Below are 24,135 nucleotides of genomic sequence, written 5' to 3' on the forward strand. Positions count from 1 at the left end.
CACTGAGTAGTTTTTTTCCCTTGGGAACAATTTCCTACTCAGGAAAAGGATAGGATGTTCAACTCCCTCAAACTGTTGTGACAACACTGCCCCTAGCCCTATCTCTGATGCATCTGTTTGCACTATAAAAGGTTGTTGAAGTCTGGGCTTCTAATGATAGGACCCTCTGATAGACACTTTTTTATGTCCTCAAAGGCTCTCTGACAATCCCTTGACCACACCACTTGTGTAGGGGCACACTTTTTTGTGAGGTCTGTTAAAGGGGCTGCCACTTCCGAATAGTTGGGGATGAACCGTCGGTAGTACCCTGCTAAACCCAGCAGAGAGTGTACCTGAGTTTTTGTTTGGGGGGTCGGAACTTCTTTCAGGGCAGCTACCTTGTCGGCTAGTGGCCTTACTTTTCCACCTCCCACTGCATACCCTAAGTATTTGGTTTCCGCTTTACCCAAGGCACATTTCTTAGGGTTGGCTGTGAGCCCTGCCTCTCTTAGAGATTTGAGGACCGCTTTCAGCCTATTTAGATGGGCCCGCCAGTGTTTACTATAAATGACAATGTCATCTAGGTAGGCTGCGGCATAAGTCCTATGGGACCTCAGTACCTTATCCATGAGTCTCTGAAATGTGGCTGGGGCTCCATGCAGTCCAAATGGCATTGTCACAAACTGATATAAACCCATGGGAGTGGCAAAGGCTGTTTTGCATTTGGACTTTTCCTCTAAGGGTATTTGCCAGTATCCTTTTGTCAAGTCCAACGTGGATATATATTCCGCGTTACCAAGGACGTCAATTAATTCGTCCACCCTTGGCATCGGATATGCGTCAAACTTGGATACCGCATTGACCATTCGGAGGTCCACACAAAATCTTACCTTCCCATCGGGTTTAGGGACCATAATTAGTGGACTACACCACTCACTGCATGATTCCTCAATCATTCCTAAGTGTAACATTTCTTGTACCTCCTTCTCTACCAGAGCCCTACGACTTTCAGGAAACCTATAAGGACGGGAACGTACTTTTACCCCAGGTGTTGTCTCGATTTCATGGGAAATTAAGTTAGTTTGTCCTGGTAAGTCAGAAAAAATATCCTGGAATTGAGTAATTATTGCTAACAAGTCCCCTTTTTGTTCAGAGGACAACTGTTTAACCATTGGAATTTTATCGTCACTCACGATGTTCTCCCGTGGAGGCTGAGGACCCAAGTCCGTTTCCTCCTCCACCGGGTGGATGAATAGAGACCGCTGCAGCAGGGTTTCAGCAAGTTCACATGGTAAATTTGTTTACCCTTCCTGGACCCTGGTTGAGCGATCTCGTAATCCACATTGCCCGTACGGCGGAGTACTTCGAATGGGCCCTGCCATTTGGCCAGGAGTTTACTCTCGCAACTGGGTAACAATAACATCACCTGGTCTTCTGGGTGAAAGACTCTCATGCGAGCATTCTGATTGTAATGTCTCTCCTGACTGTCCTGGGCTGATCTAAGATTCTCCCTGGCAAAATGGCCGACCACATCTAGGCGCTTCCTAAGGTCTAGTACATATTGCAGGGTATTCTTAGAAGGGGACTGCTGTTCCTCCCAGGACTCCTTTAGGAGGTCTAGGATACCCGGGGGTTGGCGGCCATAGAGCAATTCAAATGGAGAGAATCCCGTGGAGGCCTGGGAGACTTCCCGCACTGCAAACAGCAGAAAAGGGAGAAGTTCATCCCAGGCTCTCTTCTCTAAATCTACAAATTTCCTCAGCATCCCTTTTAGAGTTCGGTTAAATCTTTCCACCAATCCGTCAGTCTGTGGATGGTAGACCGATGTCCGAACAGACTTGACCTCTAGTAACTTTAAGACATCCTGCATAAGTTTAGCCATGAAATTTGTACCTTGGTCTGTCAACATAACCTGGGGAAGTCCAACCCATGAGAACAGTTCCAACAACTTGTTGGCTACTTGCTTCGCCGTTGCTGTTCTCAGGGGGAACGCCTCAGGATATCTTGTCGCATAATCAACTATGACAAGGATAAACCTGTGTCCTTTCACAGAAGGTTCTAGAGGTCCTACCAAGTCTACCCCAATCCTCTCAAAGGGAGCTGACACCAAGGGTAGAGGAACCAAAGGGGCTTGTTTTTGTCCTTTTGGACTAGTTAACTGGCACTCCGGACATGCTGCACATAGCTTAGCAATATCACTATGCATACCTGGCCAATAGAATCGGGATGCAATACGGTCCAATGTTTTATCCCTGCCCAGGTGACCACCCCAAGGGACAGTATGGGCTAGAGTGAACACAGATTTAACAAACGCCTTGGGAACCAATATCTGTCTGGTGACCTCCCCTGTTTGTGTCTGCCTATTCACCCTATATAGGATATCCTTTGATAGCTCAAAATGGGGGAATACTATCACCCCTTGTGCATCTAAAATCTGTTCATCAATTTTCACCACCTTGTCATACTGTCTAGCAAGGACTGGGTCTTCCCTTTGTTTCTGGCGAAAGTCAGGGAGGTACAGGTCTGGTAAATCTCCAGGGCCCATATCCCCCTCCCTTTGGCCATCCCCAGCCATCACTTGTGACCTCTGACTACTAGAACGGTCACCTTGAGACCCAGATTTCTGCAACCAGTCCTGTTTGTCCAAGCGTCTTTGCTTCCGAGTCTTTTGAACCCGGTGTCTACTGGGAAAAAGGTCTGCCGAGAAGGGGAACAGTTTGCCAGGGTTCTCCTGAGCCCTAGAAGGAGGCTCCTCGTGAAAGACTGGGGCCATTAGGTCCGAAAAGAAAGGCCAGTCCCGACCGAGCACAACGGGGGTAGGGAGCAAAGGAGCGACTCCTACTTCGAGGTAAGCCTCCTGACCTTTTACCTGTAGCCGGATTTTGGCCGTCGGATAGCGTTTTACATCGCCGTGTATACATTCTGTGCTCCATGGGGAGTCAAAAGAACACACGTTGGGCGGTAACAGTTCCTGGAGAACCAGAGTTTTCCCAGAGCCCGAATCTACAAGGGCCTGGACGGTTTTTCCCCCAATCAGGGCTGGAAGTAGCCAGGGCTTGTAATTTTCACCAGTAAAAGCCGAGGCGACGGTTCTGCTGAATGAACAATCCATCAGTGGACAGTCCACATACCGGTGGCCTTGTTCTCCGCAGGCAGAACATGGAGAGGGTTCCCTCGCAGGAGGGGGCTGTGGATAGCGCTCCACTGGACCGGTTTCTGGAGACCAGGCATCTGGTGGGTCCTGTGGGCGACGTCCTCGGAAGTTCCTCTCATTTTGCGACGAGCCGACATCCGGAAGGAGATGAGGGTCTCTGCGGGGACCAGCATATGGACTCCGTCCTTGCTGGAACGACTGCTCCTTCCGTTGGACTTGGCGGTTCCGTGACGGGCCGTAGGTTCCCCATTGATCCGACCTCCCTCTTTGGGCATCCACAAGTGCCAGTGGAGTCGGGTCCAGGACACTCGCCTGCTGCTCAGCCCCAAGGAAGTTCTCCACGAGTCGGACCGCCAAAGGTAGGGTTTCAGCAGCGTGGCGTTTTACCCATGAGCGTGCTGAAGGGGGTATTATTTGTAGAAATTGTTCCAAAACCACCTGCTCAAGAATTCCTCCTTAGTGCACTACTCGGGTTGTATCCAGCGTGTACACAAGTCCAATAATCGCTGAGCGAGGACCCGGGGTCTCATCTTAGCAGTGTACTTCATGTTCCAGAACTGCTGCTGGTAGGTCTCTGGGGTCAGACCTAAGCGATCCAGTATGGCGGCTTTTACTTGGCGGTAGTCCATTGCCTGGTCTGTAGGGAGGCCCTGATATGAGGCCTGGGCTTCTCCTATGAGGAGCGGGGCCAAAGCAGTTGCCCAGCGATCTGCAGCCCAGCCCTGAGCTTCGGCGACTCTTTCAAATGTCAGTAAAAAAGCCTCCGGATCCTCGTTCGGAGCCATTTTCCTCAGGAGTATCGGGGGTCTGCTGGCCAGTTCTGCACCGGCAGACCCTTGGAATTGGGTCAGCAGCTTGGCAATCCGTTTATCCTGTGCTGCTTGTAGTCTTTCATCTCTCTCCGCTTGCAGCCGGGCCTGCTCCTGCATTAACAGTCCCTGCTGTTTGGTCTGCTCCTGTATTAACTGTCCCTGCTGTCTGGTCTGTTCGCACAGAAAGTCTTTCAAAAGTTCTTCCATTCTTGTGTGTGTGTGTGTGGCCCTTTAACTGCAGGAGCCTTTTGAAAAAAACCTTCCCAATTCTTGACACCATATGTTGCAGGGTACATGCAACTACACACGTGGGTTTCTTGACAAGGCTTATTTATTTAGCCTTGCAAAATATACAGCACACAAAACAAAAATAGCTTTTTATCAGCAACAAAAGGAAAATGGCTTTTCTTCAGCAGACAGACAAAAACAGTTTCTCTTTAGCAGACAGTGTATATGGCAGTTGCCCTTTCCCATGCAGGGGACAGACAGTTCACAATTCATCTACTTTTCTAATCAGACCTTGTATCAGGAAACTCTTTAGCAATCTCTTTAGCAGCTTACTCCTCACTCCTCAACCGACAACCTCCATGTGTTTACAGCCTGGGTTTTAACACATCTTGATTAGGCAGCCGGGATCCAACTAATTGTCCTGAGGTTCCCAGCTGAAGTTAACCTAGTCAGTGCTGCACTGCAGACTAGACATAGGTTTTCCAGGCATATAACTGGTGGCTTTTGTTTACCCTGTCACACTCCTATAGAATCCTATTTACAAAACGTAGGTAGGCCATGCGCATGTAATAGTCAGTGTCCACGGTGATATAGCAGTCTCTCCACTGGTAGCGTTTTGTAGAGGCGATACTCCGTCTCCTCTCAGACTAGCTGGGGGGTTCCGAAGTTACTCCGTCTAGTGTGGATCCGTTTGTGCTGCCGTCAGACCGCTCGTGCTCGTGGCCTCGGTGCCTCTCTTAGGTCTGCCCAGACCTTCTCGCTCTCACGAGACAACGTCTGCTGCGAAGGCAGACATGCTTGATGGCGCCTTAGTTTCACGATGCCAGTAGAATAAAGGGACGAGCGCTTAGGTCCCTAGACGCGGGGGCTGTGACGTCACCCTACGCGTTTCGCGGACGAATCCGCTTCCTCGGGGGTATAATGAAATGTACTATTACATGTGCATGGCCTACCTACGTTTTGTAAGTAGGATTCTATAGGAGCCTGACGCGGAAGCTGTGGCAGTTCCTGTTTTAACTTTTTTGTTTATGTGTATTAAATTGTTGTCATTTTTAACCAATTGCTCTAACACTCTTGTTGAACATTTACCCCTATTGTTTAGGGTTATTTAACTGTATTACACTATGTTGAGGTGTTCTTTCATTCACATGTGCTGATTGTCGGTTGGACAACCATCCCCTCTCTGGAGGCAGGCGCAGTCAACATATTCTACCTTATCTACCACTTCACGTTGTATTTCTCTGTATTATTATCACTAATTATAGTATTCATTTGTTTATATATTATTCATGTGCAAGGGCGCCACTATTTTTTTGGTTTAAACCAAAGTGTAGCTGGTACTTGACATAATACAGTGACATAAAATTTAGTTAACATCAGTTGATTGTCTACATTGTGTTTCTTATATAGTGTTAATCTACATACAGTAACCAAGCTAGAATTGTGCAAACTGTCATGTGGATTGAGCAAGAAATATACAGTATAAAATAGGATGAAAAATGAAAGGTGTCCCTTTTTTCCTGAATACGGGGTACAGTATATACTGTAATATATATATATATATATATATATATATATATATATATATATATATATATATATATATGTAGAGGTATCAGTACCGTGTTAGCCGAGCTTCAATAATCAAAAAATAAATAGATGATACCGTTCTGTGGCTAACATAAAAGCATTTCGTTAGCCACAGAACGGTATCATCTATTTATTTTTTGATTTTATATATATATATATATATATATATATATATATATATATATATATATATAAAGCAACTGTAAATATTACTGTATGCTCATTTGCATGTCTTGGACAGGTCTGCAACCCTGTCTTTCCCCATTGTCACCCAGCATACAGCACTTCCACTGCAGCAAGGGATTCTGGGAAATGACATGCAAATGAGCACTCAGTGCCACCTTTTGTCTCAAGCTCGTATTACACAAGCCAATCCTCAAGCCAATGCATGCTGTTTTAAACACAGCTTTTAAACAGAGGCTGGGATGAGATGAGATGAGATGAGATGAGATGCAAAGCCATTAGACCTACTCACATACATGTTTCAACCTTGATGGGTATCATCAGTGTGAGGCTGGTCTTAATAGCAAAGCAGGTTTGAGACTAGACTAGGTAATCACCACTGTCATTAAGGTTATGGTGGGTAAAAAAAAGTGACAAAAACCCTCCACAGTAAAGCATAAAGCAACTGTAAATATTACTGTATGCTCATTTGCATGTCTTAGACAGGTCTGCAACCCTGTCTTTCCCCATTGTCACCCAGCATACAGCACTTCCACTGCAGCAAGGGATTCTGGGAAATGACATGCAAATGAGCACTCAGTGCCACCTTTTGTCTCAAGCTCGTATTACACAAGCCAATCCTCAAGCCAATGCATGCTGTTTTAAACACAGCTTTTAAACAGAGGCTGGGATGAGATGAGATGAGATGAGATGAGATGAGATGAGATGAGATGAGATGCAAAGCCATTAGACCTACTCACATACATGTTTCAACCTTGATGGGTATCATCAGTGTGAGGCTGGTCTTAATAGCAAAGCAGGTTTGAGACTAGACTAGGTAATCACCACTGTCATTAAGGTTATGGTGGGTAAAAAAAAAGTGACAAAAACCCTCCACAGTAAAGCATAAAGCAACTGTAAATATTACTGTATGCTCATTTGCATGTCTTAGACAGGTCTGCAACCCTGTCTTTCCCCATTGTCACCCAGCATACAGCGCTTCCACTGCAGCAAGGGATTCTGGGAAATGACATGCAAATGAGCACTCAGTGCCACCTTTTGTCTCAAGCTCGTATTACACAAGCCAATCCTCAAGCCAATGCATGCTGTTTTAAACACAGCTTTTAAACAGAGGCTGGGATGAGATGCAAAGCCATTAGACCTACTTTTATATATATATATATATATATATATATATATATATATATATATATATATATATATATATATATATATATATATATATATATATATATAAACTAACTCAGAAAGAAAGAATCCCCTAAATAGCACTCTAACATACATGAATTGTATCAAAAAAGTTTATTGATCACATACACATAAATGGTTAAAATAAGAAGCGAGCAGTGCCTGAGACTCACTCTCTCTGAACCTGAGACCCAACTGCTCTCTGAACCTACGAGCAGTTAAGCTGTGGATATCTGCTATCACTCTGCTACTACTCTGCTGGACATTTTGCTGTAAACTCTGGACTGGTCTAAGTACTTTTGCCACCCATTTTGGCTTGTTATTGTTATCTGCCAATTCATTGCTCATCTGTGTGTGTCATATCTATAGGCTTGGAAGGAGTGGCTCAGTGAGTAAAGACACTGATTGACACTGAGATTGTTGCAGGGGAGCCTGGTTCAATTCCTGTGTCGGCTCTTTGTGACCTTGGACAAGTCACTTTATCTCCCTGTGCCTCAGGAATAGAAAAGAAACATAGATTGTAAGCTCCACAGGGCAGGGACCTCTGCCTGCAAAATGTCTCTGTAAAGCACTGCGTATAACTAGCAGCGCTGTACAAGAAGATGCTATTATTATACAACCTTGCTTGTTAGTTTCACACCAATACTTTGCACAGGGGGCTTCTATTTAGGTAGTTTCTGACCGGCCGGTCTGTGTGTTCTGATGCAAGAATTTCTTGCCTCTACACTTTATTTACATATTTTGTCTTTGTTACTGCAGTGTAGCATTGTTCCCCACACCTTAAGGTTCAGTTCATTACAGCTTTGTAGGTCACCACTGCTTCTTATTTTAACCATTTATGTTTATGTGATCAATAAACTTTTTTGATACAATTCGTGTATGTTAGAGTGCTATTTAGGGGATTCTTTCTTTCTGTGTTAGTTTTCATATATTTCCCATCCCTAGTAGTGTTTATTATTCACACTTCACCCAACTGGTTTTAGTACACTTTATTTTAGGTATGTGCCGGTTATTTTTGCGTATATATATATATATAATGTATGAAAACAGTTGCAAAGCAAAAATATTGGAAATGTTATAATTTGATGTATGCTGAACTCCTGACACATTGTCTTCTGATTGCCTGTGTCTACGTGGGAGTAATTAAACCATTATTGGTAATATTCTCGTTATAGTATTACTATGCATATATGCATAAATTTTAATTGTATATGGTTTGGAAGGTTGTTAAGAAATAATTTAAAAGAATAAGGCCCCTAAAGGTATTAAATGGATTTAAGATTGTGTAGGCGGATTCTATATATATTTTTTTTTCTTTCTTATTGCAGTATTGTGTTCACAGTTGGCTTTAATACTTTAAATATGAATATTTAAATATGTTACTTACCATAAACATTTATATTTAATATTCCATACATTTTTAATACAATGCAGCGTATGCTAAGTTATGCAATTTCATTTTATTATACCCAAGACAGGCTACCCTCAGAATTGCCTTTACAACTATGCTTTATTGTAATACTTATCTCGCTTAATTCTCTCTAGAATTGTATTTTGAATAGGCAAAATTAGCACAGCAGATTCTACCACATTTATATACTGTAGCTTTAGGTATTTTGCAATCCACTCAAAAATAAAGATTACAATTTCAGGTTAGATGGAATGTTTTGCATGCTGAAGAGACAGATTAATTCCTACTGAAAGGGGGAAAAGCAAGATTCCCTCCCTCACCCTACAGTGAATTAAAACTGGTTGCCCTTGTGCAATCTCCTTAAATTTGATGTATCAGGAAAATCTGTCTGCACATCAAGCATTGAGTGCATTCTTACCCTTCAGTGGTGGCTCAATTTGGTTTGTAGATTTTGATACAGGTAGGGTGACCAAAAAGTAAAATCCGGGACACATTAAAAAAAAATATTTATAAAACAAATGACATCACCAACTGCGCTTTATGTCTCCTTTATGTCTCTCTGCCGCTCTCTGTCCCCCCTTCTTAGGCTGAGTCCCCGCTGACGGCGCTCATGCTTGGAGAGCGCTCCAAGCATGAGCGCTGGGTGTCCTGCATTTACGCGTGCGTGGGGGGGGGGGGGGGGAAGGCATTGTAGGTAGTTGAGCGTGCGGGTAAGTATAGTTTTTTTGTTTACTTAAGGGCTGAGCGCGGGTGAGCGGGTGTGCCCGTGCACGAGCAGCGCACGCACTGCGTTAGCGGGGACTTACATATAGCTATATATGTAAGTAACAGTCGCCCGCTCAGCGCTAGCGGGGACGCAGCCTTACACACACCCATTCTCTCTCCCTCCCATCCCTCCATTGTCATTCCCCCATCACTCCATTCTCGTTCCACCTTTTCCATTCTGTCTCTCTCCCCACTCTCTCTCCCATTCTTTGTGTGACTCTCTCCCCATTATCTGTCTCTCTCTCCCCATTATCTGTCTCTCTCTCTCCCCCCATTCTCTGTGTGTCTCGCTCTTCCCCATTCTCTGTGTGTGTGTCTCTCATTCCCCCATTCTGTCTCTCCCACCATCTGTGTGTGCATATCTCTCTCTCCCATTCTCTGTGTGTGCGTCTCTCTCTCCCCTTCTCTGTGTGTGCGTCTCTCTCTCCCATTCTCTGTGTGTGCGTCTCTCTCTCCCATTCTCTGTGTGTGCGTCTCTCTCCCATTCTCTGTGTGCATCTCCCCCCCATTCTCTGTGTGTGTCTCTCTCTCCCCATTCTCTGTGTGTGTCTCTCTCTCCCCATTCTCTGTGTGTGTGTCTCTCCCACATTCTCTGTGTGTGTGCCTCTCTCTCCCCCATTCTCTGTGTGTGCGTCTCTCTCCCCCACTCTCTGTGTGTCTCGCTCTTCCCCATTCTCTGTGTGTGCATCCCTCTCCCCCATTCTGTGTGTGTGTCTCTCTCTCCCCCATTCTCTGTCTCTCTCTCTCCCCCCATTCTCTGTGTCTCTCTCTCTCCCCCATTCTCTGTGTGTCTCTCTGCCCCACATTCTCTGTGTGTGTTTGTCTCTCCCCCCTTCTCTGTGTGTGTCTCTCACTCCCCAATTCTATGTGTGTGTGTCTCTCTCTCCCCCATTCGGTGTGTGTGTCTCTCTCTCCCCCATTCTCTGTGTGTCTCTCCCCCATTCTCTTTGTGTCTCTCCCCCATTCTCTGTGTGTGTCTCTCTCCCCCCATTCTCTGTGTGTCTCTCTCCCCCCATTCTCTGTTTGTCTCTCTCTCCCACATATTCTGTGTGTCTCTCTCTCCCCCATTCTCTGTGTCTCGCTCTTCCCCATTCTCTATGTGTGTGTCTCTCCCACCATCTGTGTGTGCATCTCTCTCCCCCATTATCTATGTGTGTGTCTCTCACTCTCTCCCCCATTCTCTGTGTGTGCGTCTCTCTCCTCCATTCTGTGTGTCTCTCCCCCCCTTCACTGTGTGTGTCTCTCCCCCATTCTGTGTGTGTCTCTCTCTCCCCCATTCTCTGTGTGTCTCTCCCCATTATCTGTCTCTCTCTCCCCCCATTCTCTTTGTGTCTCTCTCTCCCCCCATTCTCTGTGTGTCTCTCTCTCCCCCATTCTCTGTGTGTCTCTCTCTCTCCCCCATTCGCTGTGTGTCTCGCTCTTCCACATTCTCTGTGTGTGTCTCTCCCACCATCTGTGTGTGCATCTCTCTCCCCCATTCTCTGTGTGCTGCCTCTCTCTCCCCCAATGCTGCCTCTCTTCTCCCCCCATGCTGCCTCTCTTCTCCCCCCATGCTGCCTCTGTTCTCCCCCCTATGCTGCTTTTCTTCTCCCCCCCCATGCTGCCTCTCTCCTCCCCCCATGCTACCTTTCTCCTCCCCCCATGCTGTCTCTCTCCTCCCCTCCATCCTGCTTCTATCCTCCCCCATGCTGCCTCTCTTCTCACCCCATGCTGCCTCTCTTCTCCCCCCATGCTGCCTCTCTTCTCCCCACCATGCTGCCTCTCTTCTCCACCCCATGCTGCCTCTCTTCTCCCCCCCATGCTGCCTCTCTTCTCCCCCCCCTATGCTGCCTCTCTTCTCCCCCCCCTCTACAGCTCCTCTGCCGCTAACCCCGCCCCAACCCTCTGCAGCTACAGTCAGACCGGCATCTGCTCTGTTCCTGCATTCTCTGGTCTCTGCTGCCCCCCCTGCTCTGATGGCCAAAACTGGAACAGTCACAAAAAAACGGGACATTTTAAAGAATGCGGGACAGCCGGGACAGGCATTAAAAACCAGGACAACTGGTCACCCTAGATACAGGAGACTTTAAATGATGGTTACTTTTCTATATGTGTTGTAATTTAAAGGATATGTGAATCATTTGAATATAATGTCATGTCCCCTTTTCGTTAGCTTGGAACACATATAGAAAAAACACTCCCAATGCCAATATGAGGACAAGGAAAAAGGAGAAAATCCTTGGTGCAAGCTAACCCATCAGTGCCTCTATGTTTCAAATAGAGGCCTATATTAAAATAATATAGTGAAAAGATGGAGGCACACAAGTAGTTATGCAAAAATGCTGTGGTTTACTGCATAGTAGTAGGCAGAACTAAAGCAATGTTTCGGGGACACAGCCCCTTCTGCAGACAAAAAGCCACTGTGTACTGTAAAGACACCAAGCAGTCTTTTAAATATCAGCCAAAGTGCCCTTCACCTACATCCCACCCCCAAAATCAAAGCACAGACGCTCAGCTGCTCACACGAGGACTCCGATGCGTCCAACATTGTTGTGATGTCAGTGCACATGCGGTGCGATTAAGGTCGTGATTATACCTAAAATTGCCCAGCAGCATCGTGTTGCGCAACCAGTGTTGCTGATAAACAAAGAACATAAAAACCAATGTAATCAAACACACCTACAGTATCGCGAATGCCGCACAGCGTCGAAATGCAGGAAGCAGACAGGAAATGAGCCAGAGGAATTTGTTCTTTGCAGGCGACATGTCACATAATCTTACAGGTATGTAGTCCACAGAGGCAACAATCTACCACAAAATAAAGTTTTTGTAGACCAAGTTTTGTCCATAATTCAAAGCTGGTTTGCATGTAAAAAAAAGCTATCTATGAATCCATGTGTTTTTATACTGTATACTTGATATAATCTTAATACCAGACCTAGGGGAGGTCCCTTGGATTTGAACAATTACTTTTAAGTCAGATGGGTCTCCGGTTTCCAACATACTTACTGGGGAAGTTGCTGGGTTTAAATCTCTCTCCAGGGGAAACACAGTGGTTACCATGTCTACAGGAAGCCGCAACATCATCATCATAGGAATTTAGACCAGGGTAATGCAGTTGATGTGGTCAACTTAGATTTTGCTAAGGCTTTTGATACGGTTTCACACAAGAGGTTGGTGTATAAAGAAAATTGGACTCAGTAATAATATATGCACCTGGATTGAAAACTGGTTAAAGGACAGACAACAGAGGGTTGTCATAAATGGAACTTTTTCAGGTTGGGCTAAAGTCGTGAGTGGAGTGCCTCAGGGATCAGTACTGGAACCCCTGCTTTTAAACTTGTTTATTAATGACCTTGAGGTTGGGATCGAGAGCAAAGTCTCCATCTATGCTGATGATACTAAATTGTGTAAGGTACTAGAATCAGCGCAGGATGTAATTTCTCTTCAGAAGGACTTGGAGAGACTGGAAATGTGGGCAGGTAAATGGCAAATGAGGTTTAATACAGATAAATGTAAGGTTATGCATTTGGGATGCAAAAATAAAAAGGCGACTTACAAATTAAATGGAGATATATTGGGGGAATCCTTGATGGAGAAGGATTTAGGAGTGCTTGTAGACAGCAGGCTTAGCAATAGTGCCCAATGTCATGCAGTAGCTGCAAAGGCAAACAAGATCTTATCTTGCATCAAACGGGCAATGGATGGAAGGGAAGTAAACATAATTATGCCCCTTTACAAAGCATTAGTAAGACCACACCTTGAATATGGAGTACAATTTAGGGCATCAATCCTAAGAAAAGACATTATGGAACTAGAGAGAGTGCAGAGAAGAGCCACCAAATTAATAAAGGGGATGGACAATCTAATTTATGAGGAGAGGCTAGCTAAATTAGATTTATTTACATTAGAAAAGAGGCGTCTAAGAGGGGATATGATAACTATATACAAATATATTCGGGGACAATACAAGGAGCTTTTAAAAGAACTATTCATCCCACGGGCAGTACTAAGGACTCGGGGCCATCCCTTAAGGTTGGAGGAATGGAAATTTCACCAGCAACAAAGGAAATGGTTCTTTACAGTAAACATGTGGAAACAAAAAAATGAAAATCTGATAGTGCAGTAATGTTACATAAAAAACGTGGATTTCTTCTTAGGGTCTATAGAATGAATACTCACAAATGTGAGGATAGATAGATGTGTGTAATGGTATCTTTAAGTGATGACTCGCCGGCTGCGGTGGAAATATATGTCAGCCTCAGCGGGGATATGCACGTTGGTACCTTTAGTAATTAAGCAGAGAACCAAACATGCAAAAAAGGGGGGAAGGGGAACACAAAATGAATGAGTCCCCTAAAGAATTCACTAACTGCACTCCTACATGATATAAAATCTAACTTTTAATAAATTTACTTAAAACATATATTACCAAACGTAGTGTACTATGTATTTAAAAATGGATTAAATGGACAATAACGTACATCCCTGTCACTAAATGTATGATTATGCAAACCCAGATTCAATATTCCTTGGGTTTGAGAGGACAGTGGATGCTGTAAGTCAGGGTGTTAACCCCTTTGGAGTTAGTATGCAAACTGTAGGTAACCGTATCCTACTCAATGAGCCTTTAACTGGTCAAAAAATCCAGCAATCCTGCTCTGATATATATACCAGCAGGCACCTATAGTTGTATTAAATGCATATGCTTGAAAGGTGACGCTGACACAGGCTCAATCAATAGAGAATAACCCTCAGTATAGTTAAGCTAGGACTCGTAGTGCCATTGACATAGAGTTACCCAGCAGAGAGGCTCTAATTGTGCATATATCATATATTGTATGTAGCAGGAAGGCAGACTCACTGCCTGTTGTTATAATTATCCAGCTAATGCCGTCTGCATAAATAGAGCCAGGAGACTTAAGAACACTACATTAAAAACAGCTCCAAGTAGGAGACTGACACAACTGCGCGTCCAACGCGCGTTTCCCTCCAACAAAGGAGCTTCTTCAGGGACAAATTTGTATAATCATACATTTAGTGACAGGGATGTACGATATTGTCCATTTAATCCATTTTTAAAAACATAGTACACTACGTTTGGTAATATATGTTTTAAGTAAATTTATTAAAAGTTAGATTTTATATCATGTAGGAGTGCAGTTAGTGAATTCTTTAGGGGACTCATTCATTTTGTGTTCCCCTTCCCCCCTTTTTTGCCTGATTCACTTATCAGTTCACAGTTTGCACCCACATTTATAATTACAATTATTATATACTTTATCACTTCACTCAATTAGTGTGGCCCTGTGATCACTCCCTAATTCTCTCCTCTTTTTCTCTAAGAGAACCAAACATAGTGCAGAGTGTAGGAATTTATTTTAAAAGGTAAGTATATTACAATACACTCACATGGTATAAGATGGTTACACGCATTTAGATCACACAATCGATCTCGGCTGCAGTTGGAATAGACTTTCTGCTTCCCCTGGAGATGCCTCTCTGTTTGGCGTGCGTCTCACAGCTGCGTCTCAGCAATTCCGAATGTGACGTCAGTGGGATCCAGGGGTTCCGGTCGGCAGTGTGAATCGTCTGTCAGCGTCACTCTACGCGTTTCACCTTTCTTGGTTTCATCGGGAGTGTCGATGACATGGTAGTTAGGACTTTTAAACCCTAAACTGTCTACTGATAGGTTAAGAACTGAATGGTGCATCAGTCTTAAAGTGGTAACGTATAAGAGTGTGCTAAAAGTTGCCGATATTATGACATAATTTCTCCACATCAAACATATGTGGAGCTCAAATATACAAATGAACTATTTATTAAGAGTTAAAAATTAAAAATTAAAACATACTAAATAAAACATATTTAATTTAACAATATTAGTTGTAATAGAATATATTGATATACACATAATTATAGGCGATCTGGCATAAGAAACATATTATTAATATAACTAGTACATACAAATTTATTATGGATATTGAAAAATCTAAGAGAAGAATAGAGAACCAAATTTAGGTCACAAATTAAAGAAACGGTTAGATATCAAATTCTAAGTTCAAGCCTGAGGGGGATATAGTTTGGAGTTCGTATATCCAATACGATTCCCTCTTAATTAGGGCAAGGTTTCTGTTTCCCCCTATCCAGTGTGGCATTACTTGCTCTATAGCTTTAAATGTGAGACCCTAGGGGTTTGAATTGTGGATTAATAAAAAATGATTTGAAACACTATGTGTGGTTAGTTTCTTTTATATATTCCCAATGTGTTCTAATATATGAGTTCTAAGGGGACGTATAGTTTTACCTAAATATTGTAAACCACAGTTACATTCCAGAAGGTAAACTACGAAATTAAATCTACAGTTTAAATGTTGTTTGATTTGATACGATTTCTTGGTAGTATGGGAAGTGAAACTATCTCCTATATTGGAGCTATATTGACAGGCAGTACAAGTCTTACAGTTAAAAAAACCTTTAGGGAGATCTAACCAGGTAGAGTGAAGGGCTACTGGTTTCCTCCTAAGGACACTTGGAGCCAATTTATTTTTAATATTTGGTGCTTTTCTATATACCATTTGCACTCTATCTGGTAGATGTGATTCCAAAACTGGGTCATTTTTGAGTAAGGGCCAGTGTGTATTAAGGATTTTATTAATTTTATTAGCATCTTTATTGAATTGTGTAATGAAGGGCACCTTTAAAATAGAATTTTGAACCCTTTTTGTAACAGGGAGCAACATAGATTCTCTAGACTCTAGATTGATTTTGTCCAGTGCCTGTTTAACATTACTAGTATTATAGTTTCTTTCTGTTGATTTCCTAGTTAGGATAGTGGATTGCTCTTTAAATATATTATTGTCAGTACAGTTGCGTTTCAATCTGCGGTATTGGCCGTAGGGGATGTTTGCTATCCATTTGTTGAAATGGCAACTTGATTGCAATATGAAATTATTGGCGTCCACATCTTTAAAATAATTTTTAGTTTTAATATGATTATTCTCTATGTAGATGGTAAGATCTAAGAAATTAACAGTAGAACCACTGATAGTGGACATGAATGTTAAATTTAGATCATTCTTATCTAAATATAAAAGAAACAGATCTAGATCTTCTAATGTGCCCTTCCAGACAAAGATAATGTCATCTATAAATGTAAACCTTGCCCTAATTAAGAGGGAATCGTATTGGATATACGAACTCAAAACTATATCCCCCTCAGGCTTGAACTTAGAATTTGATATCAAACCATTTCTTTAATTAGTGACCTAAGTTTGGTTCTCTATTCTTCTCTTAGATTTTTCAATATCCACAATAAATTTGTATGTACTAGTTAACTTAATAATATGTTTCTTATGCCAGATCGCCTATAATTATGTGTATATAAATATACAGTATTCTATTACAACTAATATTGTTAGATTAAATATGTTTTATTTAGTATGTTTTAATTTTTAATTTTTAACTCTTAATAAATAGTTCATTTGTATATTTGAGCTCCACATATATTTGATGTGGAGAAATTATGTTATAATATCGGCAACTTTTAGCATACTCTTATACGTTACCACTTTAAGACTGATGCACCATTCAGTTCTTAACCTATCAGTAGACAGTTTAGGGTTTAAAAGTCCTAACTACCATGTCATCGACACTCCTGATGAAACCAAGAAAGGTGAAACGCGTAGAGTGACGCTGACAGACGATTCACACTGCCGACCGGAACCCCTGGATCCCGCTGACGCCTCATCCGGAATTGCTGAGACGCAGCCGTGAGACGCACGCCAAACAGAGAGGCAACTCCAGGGGAAGCAGAAAGTCTATTCCAACTGCAGCCGAGATCGATTGTGTGATCTAAATGCGTGTAACCATCTTATACCATGTGAGTGTATTGTAATATACTTACCTTTTAATATAAATTCCTACAGTCTGCATTATGTTTGGTTCTCTGCTTAATTACTAAAGGTACCAACGTGCATATCCCCGCAGAGGCTGACATATATTTCCACCGCAGCCGACGAGTCATCGCTTAAAGATACCATTACACACATCTATCTATCCTCACATTTGTGAGTATTCATTCTATAGACCCTAAGAGGAAATCCACGTTTTTATGTAACATTACTGCACATCACATTTTCATTTTTTTGTTTCCACATGTTTGCGCTTCCCAACGATCACTATTCCTTCTACTCTGCATGGGATTGAGAGAGCAATCCTTCACTGGGTCACAGCAGCATTCAACGAATTTGTTTGTATCAACTATTATTGTTTTTACACTATTGCATTGTATTAACACTGTTGCTTAATTATAATTTGAGGCCACTATTGATAATTATTTCTCACTTCTTTACAGTAAAGGCAGTTAAAATGTGGAATTCATTACCCATGGAGACTGTGATGGCAGATACAATAGATTTGTTCAAAAAATGGTTGGACATCTTTTTAGATGGGAAAAGTATACAGGGATATACCAAATAAGTATACATGGGAAGGACGTTGATCCAGGGATTAATCCGATTGCCAATTCTTGGAGTCAGGAAGGAATTCATTTTTCCCCTTAATGGGTTTTTTTGTTTGCCTTCCTCTGGATCAATAAGTAAGTATAGATATAGGATAAAGTATCTGTTGTCTAAATTTAGCAAAGGTTGAACTTGATGGACCTATGTCTTTTTTCAACCTCATCTACTATGTAACTATGTAACCATGTAACTATATCATCAACTTTCTATTGAACAGCAAATTAAACACCCTTCAAAAACCAGGAAGTACTGTAATACCACAATGACCATTAGTAGGTCTGATATTCAAAATTATATCTACCTGTAGTACAGAGGATATGGAACACTGTATTAAAAGGATCCCTTGCCTGAGAGCTAAGATACAATTGAATAGTCTAATGGAATATACAAACACATGGATTCACAGTGAGCTTTTTTTTTAGATGCATACCAGCATTGGATTATACTGTAGACAAAACTTAGTCTACAAAGACTTTAATTTTTGCTAAATTGTGGGCTCTGTGTACTGCAAAAAATTATGTGATATGTATAAGTGATTCTTGATCTATGCGTCCGTTCTCCGCGATGTGCTGACTGTGATTTGTTGTTTCATTGCCAGGCAGCAACACTGCAGCTGCTTCCGGGTGTGGTGATGTCGCCGCGTATGCGCATAAATAGTACCACATGAAACACAGAAGACATATCACACCGCTCACTAATTTTAATTAAATATTTTGCTTAAATCTAATTATATCATAAATGGGTGCTACCTATGTACAATGGTTAATAGTATTAACAATTGGGTGAAGATTGTGACGCATCACAAGATCACTCACAGAATGTACATTTGTGGTGCACACCACACTAAATATTTTTAATTTTGTGAATATATAAAGTGAAACACAAAGGTGATAAAGTGAAAAATAAAATATAATTAAAACTGACACGTGGTGTTGATGTAGCTGATTCCTGCTCAATTGTATGTAGCACTCGGGTATATAGGAAAAACTGCTCACCTATGAAATTTAATGTCCTAATTATAAAATGGTAGGTGCAAGGGAGGTAATTTACATATAGATAACAGAGTAAACTCAAAAGATTGAGTTTAAAAGTACCCCTCTATTTGCACTCATTACCTATTACTTGTATGTGTTCCTATAGCCATAAAAGATGAATCCCTTAGCTAGAAACTAAAAGCGGAAAGCGACGAAAAACAAAAAAGTTTTAATACATATTTAGATCATGCACTCAAAAATTAAATTAAAATACGTGAATATGATTCCCCTCAGAGGAGCAATGGGAAGGTGATGGGATATATCAATCAATGTAGCTATATTAATATATATTAACTAAAGAGATCCCTATCTTCCCCTGCGGTAAAAATATACATGTGATACCCACTCAAAATTCACAGTGAAATTGCGGTTACCTTAGTAGGTAGTAAGGTGTCTGTGGTTAATCAATTGCTGCCAGACATTACTACAATGTAAACAAATCACTATTAATAACCCACATCGGGATGACGAAAAGTGTCTATTGTTTACAGGGTTACAATGAAACCAAAGCTCTGTGATTGCAGTTGGCTATTGCCACATAGTATCCCTCACGGGTGCAACATCACTGGTAAGCCTATACATAAGGAATATATTTAGCAAGGCTGCCACCCCTTCAACAGAGGTGCACGATCTTGTTCATCCCAGTGAGATGTCAACAACAGGGGCCTCAGGAAGCAAGGCGAGCTTCAATTTTGGGTAAAAATATGTCACCCCAGTACTGTGGGTGTCCTCTTTAATCAAAATCAGTACATAAAAAAAATATTATGGCACTTTTTATGCAAACATTCTAAATATGTACAGTAGCCAACGCAGTTCAAAAATATACTTATAATAGAGGTAGTGCATACTGATATACAATTATTGCAAATATGCATTTTATTGAATATCACATCGTTAGTGGTTAAAATAAACTTATCCCACCCAACCTTTGAGAGTTTATAATTTCTTCTTTATTTCTAACATATTAATGTGGCTCATTCCACCTTCAGTAAAGAATGAGGGGGTAATTTTATAACTGCCTGTAACAGGGTGAATATAAGACACCAGCCCCATGTCTGGCAGACCTATGTTTAGGTCTGCAGTGCAGCAGTGACCAGATTACATTTCAGCTGAGAAAAGGTTTGGTTAATTGGTCAGGTCCCAGCTGCCTCGTTAAGGGGCTTTAACAACCCAGGCTGCTCACACATGCATGGCTGTCTGAACCAGTGAGACACACTGTAACTCTGGAGGAAAGCTGCTTGTTCTAAAGGTCTGTCTTTCCTATAATTCCTTTGTGCTATATAAAGACTCTGGACTTTGAACAGCCCTTGTTGGGAAAAGGGAAAAGCCCTGATCAGAACTTATCATTCTATTTGTTTATGTTGGCTGAAAAGAAGCTGTATTATTTTTGTATGCCATATTTTTTAGGCTAAATAAACCATCCAATTCAGAAACCCATGTGTCGTTGCATTGTCCATGCAACATATGGTGTTAGAAGTGGGGTTTTGAGCGGTCACACAAAAAAAAATAGAGCAATTTTTAAAAGAGTTTATGTGCGAGCAGGCCAAACAGCAGGGACTGTTAATGCAGGAGCAGGCCAAACAGCAGGCAGAGTGAGATAAAAGACAAGCAAGGCAAAACCAACTACTATTGCAGCAGCAAACACAGCTCCTAATCCAGCAGCAGGCAGCACAGGATGAACAGATGGCCAGGCTGCTGGCCGAATTCCATGTGTTTACCAATTCAGAACAAACCCCCGGTCCTCCTGAGGAACATGACTCAGAACGAGGATCCAGAGGCTTTTCTATTGATGTTTGAAAGGGTTGCGAGGCCCAGGGCTGGTCTTTAGATTGCTGGGTAACCGCTTTGGCCCTGCTCCTCATAGGAGAAGCCCAGGCCTCATATCCGGGCCTACCAGCAGATCAGGCTCTGGACTATAAACAAGTAAAAGCAGCTAAACTGGATCGCTTAGGTCTGACCTCATGGACCTACCGGCAGCAGTTCCAGCATCAGAAATACACCTCTAAGATGAGACCCTGGGTCCTAGCTCAGCGCTTACTGGACTTGTGTACTCGCTGAACACAACCCGAGCAGCACACTAAGGAGGCGATTCTCGAACAATTTGTTTTGGAACAATTCCTACAAGTGATAACCCCTCCTGCACGCTCGTGGGTAAAACACCATGCTGCTAAAACCCTAACTTTGGCTGCCCAGCTGGTTGAAAACTTCATTAGGGCCGAGGATCAGGAGAGTGTCCTGGGCCCGATGATTCTGACTCCACCGGCGCTAGCGGATGCCCACAGAGGGAGACCGGACCAACGGTAAACTACAACCCATCCACACATAACCGCCAAGTCCCACGAAAGGAGCAGTTGTTCTAGCAATGGAGAGGTCCCAACGCCGGTCCCTGCCGAGACCCTTGTCTACTTCCAGATGTTGGGTCATCGTCAAACGAGAGAGACTTCAAACGAGAGAGACTTCAGAGGACGTCGCACGCAGGACCCATCCGGCTCCTGGTCTCCAATATCCAATCCAGCTGAGCGGTATCCGCGTCAACCTCCATGTTCTACCTGCGGGGAACAAGGCCACCATCATATGGAATGTCCACAGATGGATTGTTCCTTCAGCAGGACAGTCACCTCGGCCTTCCCCAGAGAATGTTGCAAGCCCTGGCTACTTCCAGTCCGGATTGGAGGTAAAACCATCCAGGCCCTTGTAGAATCAGGCTCTGGGAAAACTCTGGTCTTCCAGTAACCGTTACCGCCTGAGGTGCTTTCCTATGACTCCTCATGGAGAATAGAGTGTATACTGTACAAGGCGATGTAAAATGGTATCTGATGGCCAAAATCCTGCTACAGGTCGGTAGTCCATGCTCGAAGTAGGAGTCACTTCTTGGCTCCCTGCCCCTGTTTTGCTCTGCTGGGACTGTGCTTTCTTTTCAAACATACTGGCTCCCTCTCAGGAGGAGCCTCATTCTCTGGTACAGGACAAGCCTAGTAAACTGTTCCCCTTCTCGGCAGATCTATTCCTTAGTAGACACTGGGTTCTAAAGACTCAGAGGCTAAGACAATGTGACAAACAGGACTGGTTGCAGAAATCTGAGACTAAAGGTGGCCATACTATTAGGCATAAGTCACAGGTAATGACTGTATGGCCAGAAGGAGGGAGAGATAGTCCCTGGGGATTTACCAGGGCTATGTCTCCATGATTTTTGCCAGAGGCAGAGGGAAGACCCAGTCCTGGCCAGACAATATGAGAAAGTGGTACAAATTGATGACCAGATATTGAATGCACAAGCGGTAATGGTGTTCCCTCATTTTCAATTATCAAATGATATTCTCTATAGGGTGAACAGGCAGACACAAACAGGGGAGGTCACCAGACAAATCTTGGTTCCCAAAGTGTTTGTTAAAACTGTCTTCACCCTAGCCCATACTGTTCCTTGGGGTGGTCACCTTGATAAAGATAAAATCTTGGACCATATTTCGTTCCGGTTCTATTGGCCAGGGATACATTGTGATATTGCTAAATTATGTGCGGCATGTCCTGAATGCCAGCTAACCAGTCCAAAGGGACAAAATCCAGCCCCCTTGCTTCCTCTACCCTTGGTCTCAGTTCCCATTTGAGAGGATTAGAGTAGACTTGGTAGGACCTCCTAGAGCCTTCTGTGAAAGGATACAGGTTTATTCTGGTAATAGTCGACTATGAAACAAGATATCCTGAGGCGTTCCCCCTGAGGACAGCAACTGCAAAGCAAGTAGCCAACAAATTGTTAAAACTGTTCTCACGGGTCAGACTTCCCCAGGCTATGTTGACAGTCCAAGGTACAAATGTTATGTCTAAACTGATGCAGGATGTCTTAAAATTACTAGAGGTCAAGTCAGTTCGGATATCGGTCTACCATCCACAGACTGACTGATTGAACTACCATATAGCCACCAACCCCGGGATATCCTAGACCTCTTAAAGTAGTCCTGGGAGGAACAGTGGTCCCCTTATAAGAATACCCTGCAATATGTATTGGACCTTAGAAAGTGTCTAGATGTGGTTGGCCATTTTGGTAAGGAGAATCTTAGATCAGCCCAAGACAGTCAGGAGAGACATTACAACCAAAATGCTCGCATGAGAGTGTTTCACCCGGGGACCAGGTGATGTTATTATTAAATCACTAGTTGTGAAAATATCGTTCAAACCCAATATATCAATATACATAAAAAACAGGTGCATGGGGAAGAATATACAATTTGAAGCACAAGAGGAAGTGACCGAGCCAACACGGCGATCACAATGATTGGCTTGGTCCTAGCTCCTCCCTCACCTTAGGTTATAATCTATGCATGGACGGCCTCTGCGTGTTACTCCTCAGGCCTGAAGAAGTGTGATATACGTCACACGAAACGTGCGTTGGGAGCGTGGTGACGTCACGTTGGTGGCGTCCATGAGCGGGACAGTGTATGAAGGATGGTAGCATCCTGGCTTCAACGAGATATATGGTTGTATACTGGGTTTTCTTTTCAGTCATGCTATGACCTACATTTGACTGTTTACTAGTGTTCCTATTTAAACCCTGGTATCTACGGAAGATATGATTTAATTATACTGGTTGTTGTGGTATATTGGTACATTGATACATGCTGAAGATATATTTATTTTAACCAGCATCCCATATACATTATAATCTTGCTTCCTGTATTCCGTGATAAACAACCCACTGAGGTCCAGGCTCTACACCAGTCGATTTAGTAGTTATACCTTAGGGAAGTGTACCTGTTTACATACTTGCCTGTATTGTATGGCACATATGAGTGTTCACTTTTAATTATATATTCCCTACTAATACTTACCCTCCATTACTTGTTCCCAACCTGGGGATCTATTTTATTTCATTTTTATATTCACTCTTGCATACTGTACTTTGTCACTTTTGTTTCGGTGTTGTTATTGAGTACTATTAAAAGTTTATTATTTTTGCTTTTAGCAGTTTAGACGTTTTGCCACCATAGTTTACTATAGGTGTTTGGTTGAGTTACATACCTTAGTCCTCCCTGTGGATATTATATCTTTTTAATACATATTTGTAAATTTACCATGAGTGCATATTAAGGGGACTGCTGTGACCTTGGTCACTTCCTCTTGTGCTTCAGATGTTATTATTACCCAGTTTAGAAGTACTCCGCCGGACTAGTGATGTGGATTACGAGATATCTCAACCAGGGTCCAGGAAGGGTAAACAAATTTACCATGTGAACTTGCTGAAACACTGGAAGGTGCAGAGGCCTCTATTCATACGCCCGTTGAAAGATTAAACGGA

General features: G+C 42.7%; 1 protein-coding gene across 1 annotated transcript in view; it reads right to left on the reverse strand.

Annotated features, from left to right (window-relative positions):
- DOCK2 (dedicator of cytokinesis 2) overlaps positions 1-24,135 on the reverse strand; it is a 1,423,644-nt gene that overhangs the window by 962,740 nt on the left and 436,769 nt on the right. The window lies entirely within an intron of this gene.

Source organism: Ascaphus truei, chromosome 5 (assembly GCF_040206685.1).
Source record: "Ascaphus truei isolate aAscTru1 chromosome 5, aAscTru1.hap1, whole genome shotgun sequence".
Lineage (NCBI taxonomy): Eukaryota > Metazoa > Chordata > Amphibia > Anura > Ascaphidae > Ascaphus > Ascaphus truei.